Below are 24,144 nucleotides of genomic sequence, written 5' to 3' on the forward strand. Positions count from 1 at the left end.
AGATGGAAACAAATATAGAGACAGAGAGAAAAAGGGAGACAGAGATGCAGAGACACAGACACACAGAGACAGAGAGATAGTAGCAAATACAGAAACAGAGAAAAAGAAAGATAGAAAATACCTTAATAATACAAGATCACAAGAGCCTATAGCACAAGAGAGCCCAATGGCTGCATAGAGGGACATCTCTCACCCCTATAGGGAATTCCAGTATCTTCTCTCATCTAAATTAACTAAACTAAAACTAAAACTTCTACCACTGGACAATAATTAGTCAATTGAGCACAAGTTTTTCAATCTTATCACAACTTTTGTTTTTACATTATTTTCCCTTCCAAATATAACCTCTCCCATCCTCTACCCATTGAATTATTCTGTATAATAAGGATTTTAAAAGAAGGAAAAGTTCGGTAACGCCAACTAACACATCAACTATATTTGAAAGTATATGTAGCAGGGGCAGCTGGGTGGTGCAGTGGATAGCTCTATCCAGCCCTGAAGTCAGGAGGACCTGAATTCAAATTTGACTTCAGACATTTAACACTTCCTAGCTGTGTGACCTTGGGCAAGTCGCTTAACTCCAATTGCCTCAGGAAAAAAAAAGTATACATAATATTCCATACCCATAGTCTCCTACTTCTGCAAAAAGAGCATTTTCTCTCTGGAAGCTTGATCATGACAATTACCTAGCATTTAGTTTGGGGTTTTTTGTCTTTTGTTTCCCATCACTACAGTCATTATAGCTACTGTTCTATAGTTTGGCTTCCTTCACAGTACATTAGTTCACATAAGCTAACCCATGTTCTTCTGAATTCTTCACGTTCGTCGCTTCTTAAGTACAGTGATATTCTATCATGTTCATGTACCACAGTTTGTTCAGCCATTCTTCAAATAATGGGCATCTATTTTGTTTCTAATTATTTTTGTAGCTTTTGTTCAGTCTATGTTCTAACATGTGCAAACCTCAATATTCTTGACTTTTTCTTCAAAGGGACTTCCTCTTGCTGCCTTAACCAAAAGCTAGCTTTCCCAGTGACATAAATTACCTCTCCACTAAATGTCACTTTTTTCCCCGCTGTGACTTATAGGATCAGAGGAAGAAGCTGACATACCACTGCTATCTTCTCATATTTGGATATTTGGCTTTCTTCTTTTAATGATTTCACTTCCTTAAAAGCCCGTGCTTTTATTTTCCTGATAAACCAAAGTTTAAAAAAGGTTCCTTGTATACAAAGATGTTCTTTTGGGATAGCCAAGAAGTATAAACTAAGCTGATATCTAACTATTAGAAGATGGCTTGACAAATGGTGACACATTAATCCAAAGGAATATTGTTTGCACTATAAGAAACAAAGAATTAATTCAAACCCAATTGGATGGCACAGTATATAGAGAATTAAGCCTGGGATCTGGAAGACTGAAGTTCTCAGACGCTTATTAGTTGTGTGATGCTAGCCAAGTCATTTATCCTCTGCTTTCTCTCAACAGTAAGATAGGTATAATAATAGCATCTACCCTCCCAGGTTTTTGTGATGATCAAATGAAATAACATTTGTGAAGTGCTTGGAATAGTGCATGACATATAATAGACACTTTAATAAATGTTTGTTTCCTTCCCTTCAAAGACTTATCTGAGGAAGAGTGAAGACCAGGAAAACAATACATACAACAACTAAGGCAATGCAAAAGAAAATTATAACAAAACTAAGCTGAACATTATAAAAATTTAACAGCCAAGCTTGGATCTGATGAAGAGTTAAGAAAAGAAAAATATATAATTTCCTTTCATTGGAGAAGTGGGGGGACTATGGCTATGAAATGTGGCACACATTGTTATATAGTTATATGAGTATATTTACATGTATTCATACGCATATATACAGATATGTATACACATAAATACATATATACACATAAATGTGTGTGTGTATGTGTGTAAACAACAATTTAGGTGAAGGGAGGTCTAACAACTGGAAGAATTAAGAAGCAGATAGTTAGAAATGCCTAAGTCCTAGTCTGTTTCTTGCTTTTCCTAAACTGTTTAGTATTTCTTTTCTCTTCTTTTTGAGTTGTTTTTAGAAGGGAAAAAAAGATTCCTAGGAGGAGGGAGGGAAGCAGAAAGGGTTTCTCCAGAAATGTTTGTGACACAAAAATAAAAAGTATTCATAAATCTTTTTTTAAAATGTTTGAAAAACAGAAGTCCACACTTTTCATTTATTCCGCCCTCTCTCCATCTTGTCCATTTCTTGTACTAGGACTCTTGCCCACCTTCCTTAAGGAATTCAACAAGCTCGTTGTTTTGTTGGCCTGACCCCCAGGCCCCTCACCCCCTTCCTGTGTCCTCAGAGTCTTCACCATTGATACTGTGATTACACTCATTTTAGATTTGATTTCATTACAGTGGAAAGAGAGGCGATGCATTTGACTTTATCACTTGGAATTGCTCCACCCCCCATGAAATTTCCTGCTTTGCCTGTGATATTTTATTCTTCTGTAGATTACATTCCCTCACTCCTACTGAATCCATTCTTAACCATCACTGTGACATTCAAGTTGTTGACTCCATCTAAACTTCTAGTCTACAGATCTGTCGTGTCTTTACTTACCAATAAAAATACCAGCTCACTTTTGAAGACTGACAAAGTGCTTGCTTTACAATAATGTTATGAAAAAGGTGAGAATTAGTATTCCTATCTTATAGATGGGGAAACTGAGGGTCAGGGAGATGAATGGCTTGTCCTGCTTATCCAGTTAATATCAGAGTTAGGATTCAATTTTGAGCATCCTGGCTCCAAATTGAGCAGTTGACCATTTTAATAATATTTTCATTAGCACCTTTGATTTCCTCCTTACCTCATACTTTCCCACTGGGCCCATTTTGCCAGCCTTGAACTAGGATAACCCTGTTTTTTCCTGTTTTCTGCTCCTGACCCTGAGCTGATGAGCATGACTAGTGAAAGTCAAATCAATTATTTCCACCATAAATTTGCTCTGCCTAACCTCAATCAAGCCATCTCGGCCATGCTTAGCAATCCATTTCTATTCATTTTCCTAATTGACTCTATCTTGTTTCCCATAGCAACTGAACCAGACCTTTTCTGCTCTCTTTAAGCCCCCCAAACCCAATTTACTCTTCACAAGTGACCTTTCATCTTAAAATAGGGAGAATGAGGGAGCTGGGGAAAGGAAAATGAATACAAAAGTAGAAAACATAGTGATTTACACCTATTTAGAAGTGGAGGTGCAGAATTAAAGCCACTGGAAGCAAAAGTAAAGTGGCATCCTACCTCTCTCAGTCCTTCTCCCCACTCCATCTCCAATTTTCAAGCACTGCAAGCGATCTAGGTTAGCCACAGTCCATAACTACACAAGGATGCAATGTACATTCCTTGTTATCAATATATAATCCACTCACAGGTCCCAGACAAATATGCAAACGTGTTCTCAACATAGAATGTGATTTCTGCTGTATAGTTGAAATCTGCTTTCCATTCTGCACTTGGGTTCAAACAGAATAGATCAGAAAGCATTTATTAATAGTTTACAGTGTAAGGATCTTATTATCTACTAGGAAGATAACTGTGACAATTGAAAAGAATCTAGAAATATATTTTCTGGGTAATTTAATCATTTTGTTAATAAGATAGCTCATAATTAATAAAAGAACAGTCATTTAGCTATCTCTCTCTTAGATCAAAGACAATCATGACAGCGGGTTCATAGTTCTATATACCTTCAAAGAGGTGACATCATGTCACCTTTGGACACAAAGACTTATCTCTATATTCAGATCACCCCCAGCCTTGGGCAATCTATTCAAAGAGTGTATGTTCCACCCAAGTCTGGGCTACTCCACTCAGATGGGGCCTGAACAAGAAAATAAGTTCAATCTCCTCAGCAATGTCTTTCAAGAAACTGAACTTTTAAAAATCAAGACTTTAGAAAAAAGGGAAAACTTTGGATATTCCCAAATCATTGTTTATTAATAATCATTTCTCTCAATATAAAATGTTCACAAATAGAAAAAACAGAAGAGATAGATATTACCCTCATGGATATATATAGTATAGATATATATACTATACATATATATAATCTATGTGATTGTTATTATTTTTTTGTTTCCATTTTCAAGATCAAATCTAAATCCTAGGATACTGTGAAATCCTTTTTCTCCAATTGGGAATCCATGAGAAATCTTGAGATGATGCTTATCAAGGGCCACCGTAATAGGCTGTTACTGAAGCAGTATGGTCTAGTGGAAAGAACACCGAGTCCAAAGTCAGGTGACACAGTTCAAATCCCATTTCAGCCACCCTATGAGGCAAGTGACTTTGTCCCCTTGAGCCTCATCCTTGTCTAAAATGAAAGGTTTCCTTCCAGCTTTAAAACTATAACCCAATAAATTCAACTGTTCCAAGTGAACAAAACCTTAGGATTCTGAAATGGTGGAATGTCTGGGGAAAGGGAAGAAAAGAGAAAAGACAACTGGAGGAAAGGGTGGGTCCTATACCCAATGAGATCTTTGCCAAGGGCTGGACAGATTCAATGCCATCAGAATCCAGAGCACCTCCATGGCTGAAAGAAAAGATACAGAGATGGCAGTTACCAGTTGTGTGAGGGAAGGAAAGAAGAGAGAGCTTTGAATGAGTAGATGCTATTGCCCACAGCTGCTTCTGTAAGAGTCTTGATTTAGGAGGGCTGAACTTTCCTTAACAAATCACAGAAAGTATACATGGGAAAGAACCTCAGCATCCTTCCAGTACAACTTACACCTAAATAGGAACAATATCCACTCCACAGTGTGACTGACAAGTAGTCATCCAGTCTGTTTGAAGAGGTAGTGAGGGGGAACCCACTACTACAGATGGAAATAGGATATGGATCTAGAGCTTTGCCTCAGGTGCCAATGATATCATTCACTCTTGGGACAGCTTGTTTCCTGCCCAAGCTTCTGGACCTAGTATATAAAGGGAGGGGATATTATTCTTTTCCACCCCAAACCCACTCCTTCTTGGCTTCAGGACCTGTCTGCTACTCCCCCCCCTCATATTCCTCAAATCTACCTGCTATCTCCCCTCCCTTAAACCTGCTCAAATCTTGTTATCTCCCCCTCACAAAGTCCTCCTACCCTCTTCCATCCTACCTGCTATCTCCCTGTTCCTAAGTTCCCCTATTACAAGTCACTCTCCCAAACAGTCTCCCACCTAGGCAGAGCTGGCCCAAAAGTGCCTCCTGAGGCTGAGTCCACTTGGGAGATCTGGGGTTAACAACCTAGGAGGACCTCTTTACTCCTTTTGCCCTGTAACCTACAGAATACTTAGTACCATCTCTCTCTCAACAATTCCTATTTTCTTTTGCCCTGTTCTTATCAATCTTCTGGACCATTTCTGTGCTTTGATATCACTATAAAACTGAGCTTAGAGTTCAAGGACCTGCATTCTAATTCTGGCCTTGCTACTTTTTAGTTAGGGGAAATAAAAAGTAAAGGTGTGGTCTCCAATTTAAAATTAAGGAAACTAAAGGCAAAAAGCAAATTGACTTGCCCATGATCATACCATTTAAACATGAATCACACAGCTAAGTGACAAACCTCATATTTGAGTCCAGGTCTTCTGACTCCAAATATGACTCTCTGGCCATTACATCCAAAGCATAATAATGAGGATGACTTGTGCTTGTACCTCAGAGCTCTGGGCTCTTCAGACAACTGCTGGCTTTGGGCTCAGAGAATCTAACTTTGAATCCCGGTCTATCTCTTCTCTTCACGTGACTTTGAATGAGTCACTTCTCTCCTGTCATTCTCAGTTGTCTCATTGATGAAATAAAGAGTTGAATTAGAGCCCTTCTTAAACTTTGGGTTTAAGATCCATATGGGATCTCATAATTGAATGTAGGCATTGTGAAATTATGATTTATCATCAGTAAATATTTGATTTATATATCTATTTTACATACTAAAATTTATAGCCAATGTCATCTAAAAATTTATTGGGCAAAAGGGAATCATGAGTGGAAAAAGTTTAAGAAGTCCTGGGCTACAGCAGGATGAATACAGAGAGGTTTGGAGAGACTTACATGAGTGAAATGAGCAAGACCAGGAGATCATTATATACTTCAACAATGAGAGGATCCAAATCACTTCTAATTGATTTGTAAAGAACAGAACCAGCTACACCCAGTGAAAGAACATTGGGAAGTGAGTGTGGACCATAACATAGTTTTTTCACTCTTATCTGTTATTGTTTGCTTGCATTTTTATTTTCCTTCTCAGGTTATTTTTACCTTCTTTCTAAATCAGATTTTTCTTGTGCAGCAAGATAACTGTATAAATATATATATATACATATATATTGCATTTAATATGTACTTTAATATATTTAACATGTATGGGATTGCCTGTTATCTTGGGGAGAGGGTGGGTGGAAAGAGGGGAAAAGTTGGAACAGAAGTTTTTGCAAGAGTCAGTGTTGAAAAATTATCCATGCATATGTTTTGAAAACAAAAAGCTACAATAAAATTTTTGAAAATAACATTTACTTTATAAATTTATTGTAAAACAACAACAGAACCATTTATTCAAAGAGATTTGAATGTTCCAAGAAAGTAAAGGATTCTTGAGCTAAAAAAAAAAGTAGTCCTGGTCTAAATGACTAGGTCCTATATCTTTGCACTTATGATTTCCTATGACTATTTAATTTCTTGGTTTTGGGTCACTGCCAAGTTCAGCATTGATTTGGAAGGAAGGGAGACTTAGGACAGAGGGATTGTCACACCTTTGAGTCCCAAAATCACCCCACTTACAGTCTTTTTTCATTATTAAGACATGCTTTTCTTTTCTGACTTCGTCCCATCTCTTATCTTAATTTCTGGTTTCTTTCTCTTTAGTATTCAGGCTGAAATCCTCAGCCTCAAACATCTGCCTTTGATCCCTCTGGACTATCTCACCAGCCTTGAAGACAAAGCACCCATTTGACCCCCATTGAGAAACAAGTTGGAGTCTGACCTACAGCTTTGGATTTCTGTATCCTAAGAGACAGAAAGACCAGTGTCTAATAGTTCTGGGGAAGAAAGAAATGAAATGCTGTATATTTTAACATGTTTAATTATTGGATTGCCTGTCATCTAGGAAAGGGAGTGGAGGAAAGGAGGGGAAATTTTGGAACAGAAGGTTTTGCAAGGGTCAATGTTGAAAAATTACCCATGCATATGTTTTGAAAATAAAAAGCTTTAATTTAAAAAAAAGAAAGAAATAGAATGCTGTATGTGACAGAAGGGCTTTCACTGGCTCAAGCAACAAGGTAATTACTCATTCTCAGATTGCATTCCCCTCACTAGCAGAATGATTTGCATACACAAATCTGGACAAGTAGCCATTCCTCTCAAAAAGCTGTAAGCTGTGGGACTGGCTCTTTCAATCTGGAGATCTGAGAAAATGAGAATAAGAAAGAAATATCCTCATCTTCAGATTGGTGCTTAGAGAATTACTGAAGAACTAGAAAATCTCCCACTGGAATTTTCTGTTATTGCAGTAGCTTATAGATTTGGAGAGAGGGGAAAGGGAAATGGTTCGTGGGGGGAGTCTAATTTTCAGAACTGGGAGTCTGGATTTCATGCACTCAGAGGATGTAGACTCAATCTAAAACTCTTGCTTCCAACCTACTCTGTAATTATTCTCCCCTCTGCCTCCTCCCAGCCTTTAGATGCCCACTTCTTTAGGGAAATTAGGAATGAACTCTGTAATTTCATTGACAGAGGGAATTCCCAGAAGAGGAAGCTCCCTCTACAATGCAAGTCAGTCATCCTCTTTGGGAATTGCCTAGAACACTGGGAAAATTAAATGATTTGCCAAAGTTCACAAAACTAGTGTTCTCCAGAGGCAGGAATTAAACCCCCATCACCATGCTATCTTTCTACTCACTCTGTACTATTTTTGTGTTGGTGTTTCAATCATATACAACTCTTCATGGAGATTTTCTGACAGAGATATTGGAATGGTTTGCCATTTCTTGTTCCAGCTCATTTGGCAGATGAGGAAACTGAGGCAAGGGGGCTTAAGTGACTTTCCCAAAGCCACACAGCTAGTCAGTATCTGGAGCCAGATCTTCAAAGCTTGGTGCTCCATCCACTGAACCAGGTAGCTATCCCACTTTGCATCATACTAACAGACCAATTCCTAGACCTAGCTTCTAGATTCCTTTCTAGATTATTCATATTAATCCTCTTCCCACTCACTAAATTCCATCCAAATTGAATTGATGATTGACTCTAAATTCAATACTAAATTCAAGAGATAGAATCTCTTTCCTCCCTACTTTTACTGGCTTGTGCCCTAGGTAAAAACATATTATTTCCCCATTTCCAATTCTCAGAACTTAGTAAGCTCTGTCTGGACACCAGATACTGTGTTAGGTTCCAGATATATGAAGGGGAAAGTGAAAATAGCTCTTGCTCTCAAATAATTTACATTCTAAAGGAGGGAAATAACAAGTACATGTAGACAAGTAATGGTGTTTTTTTAAATTTGTAAACCTGTGATATAGTGAACTTGCAAGAATAAATACTCTCTTCCAATGCAGATGGGCAGATTTGAGACTATAACCCTATCCAAATGCAGAGCTTGGGTGGGTCTAGGTAAGATTCAAACTCAGATCTTTCAGATTGAGCCCAGCTCTTTTTGACTCTGTGAGAAATAATTCATTTAGATTTCTACCCTATTCCAATCAATATTAGTTAACCATGATTCTCTTAGGTCTTATAAGATCCCCATTGGAACAGGGTGGATTCCCTCTTCTGGGCTGACTAAAGAAAATGTTATTAAACCATATAAAGTTTTGTTTGAAAATACAAAAGGTTTAGGGGATTGTTTTGGACAAAGGATGGAACTTTTGATTGCTTAGAAAGTTATAGGATTTTATTGCATAATCTCCCAAATCAGCTTAGAAGAAATGAAGTATTGATATTGCTAAATCCTTCATCAGTGTCAGTTTTTCTTCCTGTGATTATACTTTGGCAAAAAGTCTAGAAGAATGTAACTTTTCAACTAGCTCTTCTATCTATTAAAGTGCATTTTAAATAGGGTGAACTCAATTGGCAAATTAGACTAAAGCAATATTGTATTGATACTAAATTACATGTTATATTGATATGATTTTAATGACATTTTTACATAAAGCTTTTTATTTTCAAAACATGTGCATGGTTTTTAACATTCACCCTAGTAAAACCTTGTGTTCCAATTTCTTTTTCTCCTAACCTTTCTTTCCTTCCTCCTAACCCTCCCCATAGATGTCAAGTAATGCAATATATGTTAAACATAGGCAATTCTTATATATATATGTGTGTGTGTATATTTATATACATATATATTTCCACAATTATCATGCTGCACAAGAAAAAAATGATTAGATTTTTAAAGGATAGACATAATTAGGAAATAGAAGAATTATCTTAGACTGACAGCAGGAGTCTAGACACAACATGGTCATAAATTTAATACTTAATAGAAAAGACAGGTAATATCTTGACTTCAAAATCTCCTAGAAAAAACTTAGAAATTCAAGCCTGATTTAATGTTGCATCTTGTTATATGTTCTTGGATGTTGATTTTGAAATTTAGGAATAGTGTGTTTCTTGCTTTAGATAGAAAGGGACCTTATATAGTTAAGAAAAGCTTTAAGAAAATGGGAAATGTGTCTGTTGTTTGCCCTATGCTATTTGTATCTTGTGCTAATCCATAGCTAATAGGTGTTTAACTTATGGCTTTTCTCTTAGTGTGATCAATCAAAACAAGCAGGGTATTGAAAAAAAGCAAACTTTTTTTTAAAGGCCTTAAAAGAGGACAAATCTCTCTTTTTTCTCTACTTGCAATCCTAGCCATGTTGGAGATTGTTGAGATTAAAGACAGAATCAGAAATTAATTGAAAGTTAAAATATAAAAAATTATTGGAAACCAAATATGTGAAAAGGAAATAATTAAACTGATTTCTAAATTATAATTTGTATATTTTACAAAGTATTTGTGAGCTTGTGGAGTACTAGCAAATTCTGGAGAGTTTAATAAAAACAGTAACAAATTTCACAGATCACTTGTCCTTAAAAAGGACTGATTTAAAACTGTGGTTTGAATATTAAGAAATGTTTTATTAATTATGGGATACGTTCAAGAGAGAGGGATTCAGGAAAGTATTAAAATAAGAAAAATTTAGGAAATAGTATAGGACAAATTATAACAAAACCCTTGTGAGCTTAAGTAATTCCAAAACTCAGAATTTAAAAAGGAAAGCTTTCTGTTAGCCCATCTCTAAATCTGAAGTTTTGGGATATCAATTTATGAACTTCATTTTACTTTTAATGTAGGATAAAGATATATCAAAAAAGCTTATCGCAGGAAGGAATTTTTATTATCAGAAAACAGAGCAAGGAAATCTTAGACTATCTTCAGAAAAGAACAAAAGTGTATAGAATTGGAATTCATTTACCTTTCTTTTGTTTAGCTTTTAAATAATCAACCTGAAGACACCAAATAAGTCCTGATTGGGACACCTGATTGAAGGTGAATCTCAAAGTGCTTTCAGAAAAATAAAAGAAACTTGTTTTGAAATCCAAAAACAACTAAAGGTAAGTGAAAATTAACAATAGTACTGTGGTTTAAATCAATTGCTTAGGAAAATTAGAAAGACAGTAAAACGTGTTGAAATCAATTGGTTAGTGAAAAGAAGTTCAAATTGCATACAGAAGGCTATATAGAAGGTAATTTAGAGAAAGATATATTGAAGATAAGATTAAAGAAGAATATAAAAATATATAGGAATAAATTAAATGCATGTACACCTAATAGAGGGTACCATAAATTAGAACCTCCTTAGGGATCTCTTAATGTTATGAGCCTGGACACTAAATCTGTGACTAGATCTCCAAAAGCCTCTCATAAAGCTTGAAGAGAATTGAACCAAGAGACAGGGATCCCTATTTTTCCAAACCCTAAAAAATCGGGAATAGTTTAGTTTACATAAAGGGGGAAGGCAAGGCTGCTGGCTGCTGGCTGCTGGCTGCTGGCTGCTGACTGCTGGAAGAGCAGGATATTTGGGATTCCAATTGCAGACAGTGGAGACTAGCAGTAGAACTATGTAACCTTTTAACAGGAAAGAAAGGCCCTTCGCATCTTTCATGATATTGGGTATTAGGTAATTATTATTACCTATTAGGTAATATTAGGTAATAGCACCAATGCTATTTTGAGCAGCTTGCAGTAATAGCAGCTTTGAAAGTAAGCATATTAAAAGCCACAAATGATCATAGTCATAAATGGGACTCAAATTACAAAAGATCAAATTCAAGTGAGCATATGGCTTATAAAAATACAAAATATTAAAATTTTGAGAGGCAAAAGCAGAACTTGCAAAATATTTTAGAACAAATAAACATTTTATAGTTTGAAATAAGGAAACTTACAATAAAAAAATTCTCAAAAATTGGAAGTTTACAAAGTCACAAAATAAAAGGTGATCTGAAATTTCTACTGAATAATTCCTTACAATAGATTAGGTTCAAAAAATAAATTGACTTAATTCTTGAGTGATTTGAAAGGAAATAAAGAAATTATACTCTGAGCCCTTCAGAACAGTTTAACCTCCATCAGATAGTTTTAAATAATATGATTCCTGTTAACTCTATATAAAGTCAAAATTGTGTTTAATAAAAATAGAAAGTTTAAATCAAGAAATTGCTATACTTCAAATCATTTCTGATCCAAATCATTGTCACATACATATAACTATAAAAGCAGGAGCACAGTGAAGATGTTGGACACTGAAACTTGAAATCTTGGCAATTAATGGCCTTTGTGGAAATAGAAATTTTTGAATTATTGAACTATATTTCATTTAGGTGAATTCATTGTTAATTTAGTGTAATAAAGATTTCTATTCATTTATAATTGTTAGGAAATTGGTTTGTCTTTTGATAAGAGGCAAAAATTAAATTCCTAACAGGGAAATTACTGTTTTAGAAAATATCAAAATTTTGTAAAAGAAAGAGGCAATTAGGAATCAAGATTATTCATCAAAATAGAAGTTGCCTTTGAGGAGATTGTTCAGAGCCTCATTAAGAATGAATACTAAGGGACAGGTAAATGGTACAGTGGCTTGAGCACCAACCCTGAAGTCAGGAGGACCTGAGTTCAAATCTGGTCTCAGACACTGAACACTTCCTAGCTCTGTGTGTGTGTGTGACCCTGGGCAAGTCACTTAACCCCAATTGCTTCAGCCAAAAAAAAAAAAAAAGAGTAAATAATAAAGAGAGTAGTCATAGTAATTTATCATAGTAAAAATAATAGCACAGAATCTTTAGGGTAACAATATCTGTGATATTGCTGTGACATAATTGGGTTTGACCAATTTCTTTAGACATAACCAAATCAGCTGGATAAATGCTTTTCCAGAATAAAAGTGGTTAATTTTGAGGAGATAGAAAATGTTATACTGCTTACTGAAATCTGTGACATACCACAAGTGAGTTATTTTTGAGCCTATTAGACAATCATTTACAAAAACTACATGAAAGGTCCTTAAAAAATTGGTATGAACTATGTATTTATAACCACTAAAGAATCCAAAATGGGTCTACGAGAGCAATTAAGCAAGTAGAAGAAAGAGTAGTAATAGATAAGGAAATACGAAAAGTTAAGGATGAGTAAAAGAGTAAAAAGAAGTTGAGTCTGCACTAACACTGCATTAAATTCTAGGTGTGAAAGCAAAGGATTTTTCATTTTTTCACACAAATAAAGTTGGAGCTAAACAACTGGAACAATATCAAGTGCTCGTGGGTAGGCCAAGCTAATATAATTAAAATGACAATTCTATCTAAATTAATGTACTTATTCAGTGCCATAGCGATCAAACTACCCAGGAATTACATTATAGAGCTAAAAATAATAATAACAAAATTCATCTGGAAGAACAAAAAATCAAAAATTTCAAGGGAATTAATTTTTAAAATGCAAAGGAAGGTAGTCCAGTTGTACTAGACCTAAAATTATATTATAAAGCAGTGGTCATCAAAACCATTTGGTACTGGCTAAAAAATAGAGTAGTGGATCAATGGAATGGATTAAGTTCCCAAGACACAATAGTCAATGCCTACAGTAATCTAGAATTTGATAAACCCAGAGACTCCAGCTTCTGGGATAAAAACTCACTATTTGACAAAAATTGCCGGGAAAACTGGAAAATGGTAGGGTAGAAACTAGGCACTGATGAACATCTAACACCCTATTCCAAGATAAGGTGAAATGGGTTCATGATTTAAATACAGAAGGTGAGACTATAAACAAATAAAGAGAACAAGAGATAGTCTACCTTTCAGGTCTGTGGAAAAGGAAGAAATTTATGGCCAAAGAAGAACTAGATTATATTATGAAATGCAAAATGAATAATTTTGATTACATTAAATTTTTTTTTAAATTGTGTAAACAAAACCAATGCAGCCAAGATTAGAAAGGAAGCATTAATCTGGGGGGAAATTTTGATATCCAATGTTTCAGATAAAGGTCTCATTTCTAAACTATATAGAGAACTGATTCAAGTTTATAAGAATATAAGCCATTTTTCAATTGATAAATGGTCAGAGGATATGAACATTTTTTAGACCATGAAATTAAAGCCATGCCTAGTCACATGAAAAAATGCTCCAAATCACTTTTGATTAGAGAATTAAAATTAAGACAACTCCAAATTACTACCTCATACCTCTCAGATTAGGCAAGATAACAGAAAAAGATAATGATAAATGTTGGAGGCGATGTAGGAAAACTAGTACACTAATGCATTGTTGATGGAATTGTGAATGGATACAACATTCTGGAAAGCATTTTGGAATTATACCCAAAGGGCTATCAAACTGTAATAATGGACTATTATTGTTCTTTAAAAAATGATGAACAGGCTCATTTCAGAAAAACCTGGAAAGATTTACATGAACTGATACTAGATGAAGTGAGTATACAAAAGAATATTGTACAAGCAATGACAACAAGATTATGTGATGATCAACTGTGATTGACTTGGCTCTTTTCAGAAGTGAAGTGATTCAAGATAATTACAGCTGACTTGGATGGAAAGAGCCATCTGCATCCAGAGAGAAAATTATGGAGACTGAATGTGGATCAAAGCGTAGTATTTTCACTGGTTTTATAGTTGTTTGTTCACTTGGTTTTTTTTTTTCTCACATTTTTTTCTTTCACCTTTTGATCTGATTTTTCTTGCACAGCAGGATGAATATAGAATTATGTTTAGAAGAATTACACGTATTTAACCTATATTGGATTTCTTGCTATCCATGGGAAGGGATGAAGGGAAAGGAAGGAGAAAAAAATTGGAACACAAGGTTTTGCAAAGGTGAATGTTGAAAGTGTGTAAAAAATTATTTTTTTAAAAGAAAGTAAAGATTTTTGGAATTTTTAAAAGGAGATTTCAGAAAAGGTCTTAATTGCACAGAAATAGAAAAAAATTAGGAATTTTTTTAAAGCAATGCCCTTTGACAGTTGCTGCATGTATTTCTCTCTGATTAATGTGACTACAAAATAAGTTACATAAAATGCATGTTAATTGATTGATAGACAAAAGATGATTTATTTGCTCTAATTTACAAAGTGATGCTAAAAAATTGGTGACTTGGAAAATTTAAAGGGATTGATTTGGGTTTGGGGGTAATTCAAAGAAATAAAAAGCAATAATGGGAATGTTTTTGAATATAAATCAACTAAAAATAATGGAATCTTGTGCAAAATAAAGTTTAGTTATTGCCACTAGTCGTTATAAATCAAAATTGAGTAGGTTGAAAATATTGTAATGATAATAAATTAGAGAATATAATTCAGTCTTGGTACGTACAAGAGGATATTTATATACATATATATGTATATATACATATATTTGTACCTATCTCCCAGGATTGTTGGGAAAAACATATGGTTCAGAAGTGCTTAATAGAGTTCCTGGTTTCTGTAAAGGATGAACACTATAATATTCAGATCTTTTAGGAATACAATTGAACAAAATGCTATCCCATTTATAGGTACTTTTTTGAATTTACATGAAATGTTAAGAAAATTGAGAAACTGTAGACTAAACATTTTAGAGTATTACAAAAAACAAGCCTGAGCAACTTTTAAGACATAGAAAAAGCTTGACATGTTGTGGGCATTATATAAACTACTATTATTAGGATGAAAATTCCAGGGGTAATAAGATAAATGATTTTCTATGCATTGATAAATTTGAAATGTATTTAACTAAATTATTAACATCCAATCGGTGATATGTTAAGTACAAGAAGGCTAAAATATGTTAAAGCAAATTTCTTCCTCTTTTCAATCCGAATATTGTTATATGATTATTAGAATATATTTTGTTTTTAAAAAAAACTCAAAAATAATCATAGTAATAATAATAACACTTACTTTTGGGAGAAAAATATGATACAATCCTCTCAGGACATCTATGTCTGTGAGTTCCTTGGGATGAGGCCCTGATGACAGGGTATTATGAAATTCTGCAAAATGGCCATTTGAGAAACTAGAGCCTTTCCCACCCAAAGTAGAAAAATGAAGCTTTTGAAAAATCAATGGATATCATTTGGGATCTTTTGGAAACTCACCTAATTGTATCTTTTAATGCTATTATTTTGAACCAACTGTTCATTACATATGAACTTGTGGTAAAGAAGTGGAAATAATAATACAAGGCTAAACAGGTCTCTTGAGTCTGGGTGAGTGAAGAAGGTAAGCCTCTCCTTCCCAGAACTTCTATCTCTAGGTATACTCAAAATCTCATCCAGAATTATTCCCTAGACAGACTCTACTAGATATAACTTTTTAGTTCAGGCACACAAAGGATAATAGATTATATTAAACAGGTCTGGGTTACTCCAGATACCACTTGCATGACAACCATTTGTCCAATTTGAGTAGCTTTTAATCAGATTGCCTTTCAAGTCACATCCACTACGGGCCATCTGCTACCTGGCAACTCTATTTGAACACCTATAGAAAAAGATAATTATTGTATCCTAGTCAGTCCTTGACCAAGATCGAACCATTCCCTAATTTTGAAGCCATAACTCCCTCTGGTCCCATCACTTTCACCAAGGAAATTGTGCCCAGATATGACCCATTTGTCTCTGCTAGGAAATCTCATCTTGTATTTTAGATTGGTTTTATCTGCAAACTAAGGTGGGAATGATAGTTGTAAATAGATGAAATCAGTGAATAGATAAAATAATTTTGGATGAGATTTTGAGGCTAATATATAAGAAAAAATAACAATTATTTAGGCTTACGCTATAATTGGTGAAATTTAGTTTGCTGTTCTCCTAAACCTCAAATGCAAATATAAGTGTCTTACCCCACATAAGACTGCTGGTTCATTATTCAAAGGAAATGTCAGGTGCCCCTGCAGTCTGAGGACTGCCAGAGGTGACTGTCTGCCCCCGGGAAAATTAAGAGAATGATCTTGTGAAGGTGAAGGTGGGATTCTCTTGACCTATCCCCATCTTAGTAAATGAGAAATTTTCCCACCTATTTAATTTTGAGAGTAACTATGATATTCTGACATGCAATGACTGCCTATGACTTATACCTGAAATTAAACAGAACTAATGTCACTATGTCCCGTTCTTTCTCCTCACATAGCAAATTCTATTGATAAGGGGAAATATATAAGATGAACCTTACTGGTGACTTTTGATTGTTATATATTCTAATATAGTGAGGAATCATTTTGAATTGTCATTTGAATTACAAATATAGAGCCCATTAAGACTTACATATAACTGGTGGGTTATTTATTTCATAAGAAACCATTCTATCATTTTCTTTCTTCACAATAATATGATTAGTAGGAGATGTGTCACAATTTTGAAAATTTTACATGTAAGAATTGTTTGAAACATCTATCTAATAATATCCCTCGTGATGCAAGAATTGAAATTCTCTGAAGTTTCAGGTGAATTGTGTATTCTTAATATAACGACTCATCATATAGCTCTATTTTATATTGAGTTTGTATTAAATCTTAGCATTTCAAAGCTAACCTAAGAGGATGGTTTGTTTTAGAAATATAAAATTATAAATCTTGAACTTTTTTCATTTATATCAAGGATATGTGATCCTTAATAATTGAATACATCTATGAAGCTATGATCATTGAAATTTGCTGTTAGATCTTATGGCATGGAGATTCATTTTATTCTGAGTCTGACTCCAGCTATGGTCTTCAAGGAATCTTGTAGTCCATGATTCATGATGCCAGTAACTCCATGGGGATGATATCCATGAATTACAGATGGAGTTCTCATGGGGAGGCCTAGAGCCATGGATTTAGATAATATTCTCCTGACTCAATTTCCCCCGTATGATATTATCTTGAATATAAAATATTCTACCTTTTAAACCTGGGTCAATACAATTAGCTATCTACATGACTCTAAACTGGAATTGACATGAAATTAGAGAATTATTTTTCCCTTAGTGTATAATGTCCCTGTTTTCTCTGTATAGTGAATTTCTATAATCATTGAAGATAATCAGTATAAATACAATATTAAATCCAATAGCATGCCTCAGCTATTATAAGATACAGGTATAAGATTTGACTATTTACCCTAAACTTTTAGACCTTCCTAAAATAAATGTGAGGATAATTGGGTATTGGTGGAACAGTTTATGGGACTAAACTGCTGTTTTATTAATTATAAAGCCTAAAACAAACATCTTCAGTTTTGGTCTGAAGAAAAAAATGTTACAATATCTAGTGTTATCAAAATGGTAAAAAGCCAATTTTATTTAGTTTTATTATTGCTGCCTGCATATTGAGCATAGCTTGAAAGGCAAACATTTTATTATAAATAACTTATTCAATATGCACTGTCTTGAAATTGACTCCTTAAGGTATTTATATATCCCATCTCAGAACTTTTTCTGAAATTGCAATTATTTCAGCAATTTTTAAATGAATTCAATTGTGTATTAAAAGCCATCATCATAGTTCCCTATCAGAATCTCATCTTCCTAAGGGAAGAAATAAGGGGAAGTATGAATAGTTAAGAAGCAAAATAGCTAGAATGAAAATTTTTCAGCTGCTTTTAATAAATAGTTGCAATAAAATTAGATAATTACATATGCCAAATTCAAAATTTGGGTTTAGAATTTTTTAATTTTTCAGTCATTATTTGAATATGTCAGTCTAAAAATATAAAGTCTGCTGAACTTGAACAAATACCATATGGTTCCCCCCAATTTCGTAAGGCATGTTTTAGTAGGAGTTACCTGTGTCTCATGGTTCTTGGTCAGTGAGAGAGTCACCTCAGACACTTATTGAGTTAATGTTTAATCAAGTGGAACACAATCAATGGTGTTGATAACTTGTGTCAATTTCCCTTTTCTCTAATGTCACTTTTGCACCTCAGCAAGTGGACTTCCCTCTTCCTGTTTTGCATCAACCGGAGGATTGCACTTCATGCATTTAGATTATAATAATTCAAAGAAAGACTAGGGATATTTGTATGTGAAAGGGGGAATGTAAGAAATAATTCATTTGAACCCTCAATCAGCATTAATCAGTTTTCTATTATTTCATAGAAGTAATGATTATAAGTTCTCTATTTTAGACACTAGAGTTGTGAGCTATAGATTCTAAGTTGATTTACTTAAGATTGGAAGCCAACTAAAGGCTCTTCACCCTTGTTTTTCTTTGTTATGGTGATCAAGCCCAGCATGGTGGAAGTAACTCAATTACATGGAAAATCTCCCAATTTATTTTTGTGCCTCTGGATCATTCTCTCTTGTCCAACATGAGCAAGTAACCATGTTATGACCACATAGTCATGAGATTTACCCCATGCTTTACCCAAGCTAAGATCCCATCTCCACTGACATACCATTTCTAGCTGATGAATCATTTTTTGACTCATGAAGCAAGATATATCATCCAATGACACTCTCTTCTGTGTATAGTATACTTAAATATTCAGGAATCAAATCTGGTATCAAGCTTTATAAAAATAAATCCCTAGAAGAAGAGGGCATCTTAGATTGTGAGGAGAATCCACTACATTAAATACAAAATGTACGCAAAAGAAAAAAGACATCTGTGGGGTTAAAGAGAAGCTTGATAAAGGAATAAGAATCTTAGGTTCAATCCAGGTACTAACTTCAATCAGAAATCTCAAATTCTCTCTAGTTCTTAGCATTCATTTCTGACTCAAATGTTATTATTTTTCTTTGTGATATTTCCTTTCCCCTTTCCATACAATATAAGATCCTTGAGGGCAAGGAATATTTGGAGGGTTTATCCATGTATCTTCAGCACCTAGGATAGCGCCTGGATACTTTTGAAGCCTATATTTGGTGAGTTGAATTGAATCCTTTCATTCCCACCCCCAAGATAGTAATGTCAGTTTTTTTTTTTATTTCCTATGATTATTTCAGTCTCACAGGTATGTGCTTTGTCTCCCACAACAACTATAATGTAAACTGTGCCTGCATTCCCATCTGTTAGGCCTACTCTAATTCTCCAGAATATGTTTGAAAGACAAAAAGACATACATGAGAACTAAGAAATGTGCTGGTGGAATTTTGAGGTTCCATGCTCAGGATCGGTGTTACTTTTTTCTGGGCTGAATGCAAAGACTGTAAACTAGTGACACCATAGAAATAGTTATGACACCTAAAAATGGCTCGTAATTTGGGGGATAGTTATTATTCATTCATAAAATTTGGAACAGACTTCAAAAATCATCTAATCCAGTTTCCTCATTTTACAGAGAAGGAAAACTAAAGCCAAGAGAAGGGAAGTGGAGTGGTTCATTTATGGAGGAGGAAACTGAAACCTAGAAAGAAATCTTTTGCCCAGGCTCACCCAGGTAGTAAGCAGCAGAGTTGGAACAATAATAAACATCCCCTGAATCCAAATTTGTTGTTCTTTATGCTATAAAACTACTTGTTAAAAGATTTATGTTAGGTAAATCAAGTGACTTGATGTCAGGAAGACCTGGATTAGAATCCTCCTGTCTCAAACACTGAAAGAAGTGTGTGATCCCAGACTAAGCCTTATACTCTCAGAACCTCAACTTCCTCATCTGTGAACTGATGGGGGGATGGATTAAGAAAAACAAATTAGATGACAGAAAAATCCATAAATCTTAAATCATTATATAAACAACAACATAATTTTTATCATTATCATTATTATTAGACAGACAGTGTGATGGTTACCAGCTGTATGACCCTAGGCAAATCACTTAACACTACTTACCTCACAAAAGTGAAAGAAAAGGAGAGAAGGATAGTTGTCTAGTACAATGAACAGTGGATTTAGATCTAATCCCAGTTCAGCTATTTGTTATCTGAGTGACTTTGGACAATGATCTCTCCCTCCTTTTCTCCTCTCTCTTTCTCTGTCTCTCTGTTTCTATCTCTCTGTGTGTGTCTCTCTCAGTGTCATTCCTCTCAGTGTCATCAGCCAATAAGTCAATAAGTAAATATGTATTAAGCATCTGTTTGATGTGAAGGTACTTCATCACGTCACTATACTAAGAACTAGGAATATTTTTTAAAAATTAAATAAATAGTTCCCACCTCAAGGAGCTTATCTTATATCAATGAGCATATTGCCAGAGAAACTGAGAGAAGATAGAGATTAGAGAGTATTAAATAATTTATTTAAAAGGCAGAGATTTACTGAGACCAAATGGATCTACGGTTTGGTCCCAGGGCTGAACGAGACTATCGTCTCCAAGAATCAAGCAAACAATGTGAGTTCTTAATAACATATATAGACATGGCTCAGACTCAGAGGGTAGACTGAGGCACGGGCAAAGTCAGGATGATGAGAATGGGAATGGGACTCTGACAGGGTAGGGTGAGCCACCAGAGATAGGATGACATAATGGGGGGAGGAACCCCAGAGATGGGGAGAGGCATCTTGATAAGACAGCATCTGATATTCTGATAGCTTGGGATGGGAAAGGCATTCTGATATTCTAAAACATAAGATCTTTTATCCTTATCAAATATTCTGATTAAGAGGGAGGGGTGGTTTTGCAGGATTGAGCAGAATAATTATAAACTGAGTCAGGATAATTAGGGAAACTGAGTCAGGACAATAAAAGAGAACTGTGGCATAACATGAGAAATATATACAGTATAGGAAAAATAAGTATAAAAACATAAATATAAGATGATTTAGGGAGAAGCCTAACAAGGATAACTAGGAAAGTCCTTCTGTAGAAAGAAGCATTTAAGCTAAACTTTTAAAGAAACAAGGGATTCTGTGCATCAAAGGAAAGAGCACAAAATCTCAAAGGTCTCTAAGGATTCTACCCAGCTCTAGAACTACAATTCTGTAATCCTAGATGAAAGGTTCTTAAACCCTGTCTGGAGAAGAATGGAAAAGAAAAGGAAGAGAAGAGGAAAGGAGGAAGGGAGGAAAGGAGAAAAGATAGAGGGAGGGAGGGAACGAAAGAGAAAGGAAGAAAGGAGGAAAAGGGAGGGTGGGAAGAAAGTAAAAAAGAAGGAAGGAGGGAGGTATGAAAGAAGTATGGAAGGAAAGAAGGAAGGAAAGGAGAAAGGGAGGAAAGGAAAAAGGAAAAACAGAAGCATATTTGCATTTATTATGAAGGCAATCTGGAAGAATGAGAAGAAAATAAGTCATGTTTCAATAAAGACACAAAAAATAATTTATTCTTTTTGAGGGGTAGGTTTTTGGCATGGAAAACAGAAGTTTGGTTGAGGGTTTTTGTTTTTTTCTGTTTTCTTGGAGAGAAATACACATAAAAACACAGAGTGGAAAAGTATTAAAGATTATATTAATGACTTGGAGAGTCAGAATTCTCTCCTTTCTCCAGGACTTCCTATCCCTTATAATAACCCTATGCTGAGATGTCAGAAGTCAGAGAACTGAGAAAAGCATATTGTTAGAGTGGTGTGTGTTGTGGGTGAGTGGTCAAGCTAGATCCTCAAAGAGGATCTAGCCTCAGAGAGAAGAATGCAATCTTATTGCTATTCTCACAAGGGACCCCATCTAGCTACCTCTTGGGAAATTTTATTGGCCCTCAGAGCAGCCACAGGCCAGAAAGTAACTTCACTCTGAAGTCTGGCTAGATAGTAATGATGCCCCTATCCCTTTTCTGAGTTCCCTTCTGGGAATGTTCTGAGATTCCCAGAGGCACAGTGGAGAAAGAATTCCCAAGTGCCTAAGAAAAGGAAAAGAGGACAGATTTCCCTTACCTACCTCCACCATGCTACCTATTCCAAACTCCCATGCTTCAGTTTTCCTCCATACCACTGCCCTCCTCAGTCAGGCCCAAAAGGCTCCATTTGGGTTTGAACAGAACTCCAAGAGGCCATGAACACATCCCTGTCCTGAAGCTCCTAGCTCCATCCCTTTCTAAGTCACTCGACAGGAAAACAACAAGTACTCATTGGGATGTGATCCAGGAAGCGTTAATTAAGTCCTCTCAGGGCAGCCTTTACAATTACCATAAGTCCAATGGTTAAAAAAAAAAAAAAAAAGCAGAGGATCTGAGTTTACATTTTGTTATATGAGATGACTTTTTGTAGGAAATAAGGGGAGATGTAGGGGAAGTTTTAGGCAAAAGTTTCAATACATAATTATATATATATATATATATATATATATGCATATATATATATTAAAACTATATAAGTATAAAGGATAGGAGCCAATTAACATGGTCATGAGTCTGCCAGGGAATTCTGCCTATAAATTGCCAGATCTGGGAATGTGAAAGAAAAAGAGTGCTCTAGGAAACTAGGAGTAATGAGTAAGAGTATGAATGGTAGTGGTGGTACTGGATCCTGTTTCTGGGATGAATTGAAGAACTTTGGGAGTTAGGAGTGGGAGTAGGAAGAAGTATCAAAATGTAAGGAATGGATAGAAAATTTGGGGAGGGAATAGGGAAGATAGAAATAGAAGGGAAAGGGAATGAGTAAATTTAGTCATTGAGTGTAAGTGAGGTGGTCTCCATTAGCTAGAATGGAGCTGGGGAAAATAGAGAACGGTCCTGGTCTCTGTTGCTTGGCTTTGATATTGTAGATTAGAGTGAACAAGAGTGGGGGAAACCCTTGAAACCTCTAGTGGTGGACCTGCCTCCTCAAGAATTACCCCTAATCCCCAGGGTCCTGTCTTCTCCCAATAGTCTTTATACAATATCCAAAATTATTCAGATTCTGCTGAACGATATCAAGATTCTAAAGGCCGAAGAGATAAGACAACTAAGTGGTACAGATGATGGACTTGGAGTCAGCAAAACATAAGTTCAAATTCAGTCTGGAGAGGCAGCTAGTTGGCAAAGTGGACAGAGCACTAGTGCTGAAGTCTTAAGGACCAAATTTGACTTCAGATACTTACTAGCTGTGTGACCCTAGTCAAGTCACTTAACTCCAATTACCCCCCCCCCCAAAAAAAATCCAATCTCAAACATTTACTACTTGGTTACCTTGGCAATATTTAGCTCCTAAAGTTATTATTAGTTTCAAATGAGACAATATTTGCAAGGTGGATTACAAACTTTAAAGTACACATGCTAGCAAAGATGAGGAGGAGATCACAAGATAGACCTCAGTTCCCAAAATGAATAAAAAGCAGAAATCCATGGAGCTTGTTTTATCTAGCAGGTCTCGAATTCTTTGCCCTTTCATTTAATGCCCTCCAGCTATGGTTTTTCTACCTAGCCTAATTACCGGGAGCGATTTTCAGTTAATATATTAACCATTCTCTGCAAGAATTCTTTAAAGCTCTTTTCTGCTCCAAACCCCAAGAATTGTCTTTTGGCATGCTAATTTCCCATGATTCTTTCTGCAAGACCTCAGAGGAATCATACATCAGATTTTGTTTCAGTGTCCTCCTCTGTCAAAAGATTAGCCAGGGATTCTTTAGGGTTTTTTTGTGTCATGGACCCCATTAGCAATCTAGGGACCCTTTGTCGGAATCATGTTTTGTTGACATTTATATTTGAAAGAAATGTTAAATTTCAGTTAGAGGTGAGTGAAAATGAAAATGTAATATTTTTTTAGGCCCAAGTTCTGAAATTCCTTTAAACCCAACTATGGACCCTTCTAGAACC

Source organism: Sarcophilus harrisii, chromosome 4 (assembly GCF_902635505.1).
Source record: "Sarcophilus harrisii chromosome 4, mSarHar1.11, whole genome shotgun sequence".
NCBI classification, from domain to species: Eukaryota; Metazoa; Chordata; class Mammalia; order Dasyuromorphia; family Dasyuridae; genus Sarcophilus; species Sarcophilus harrisii.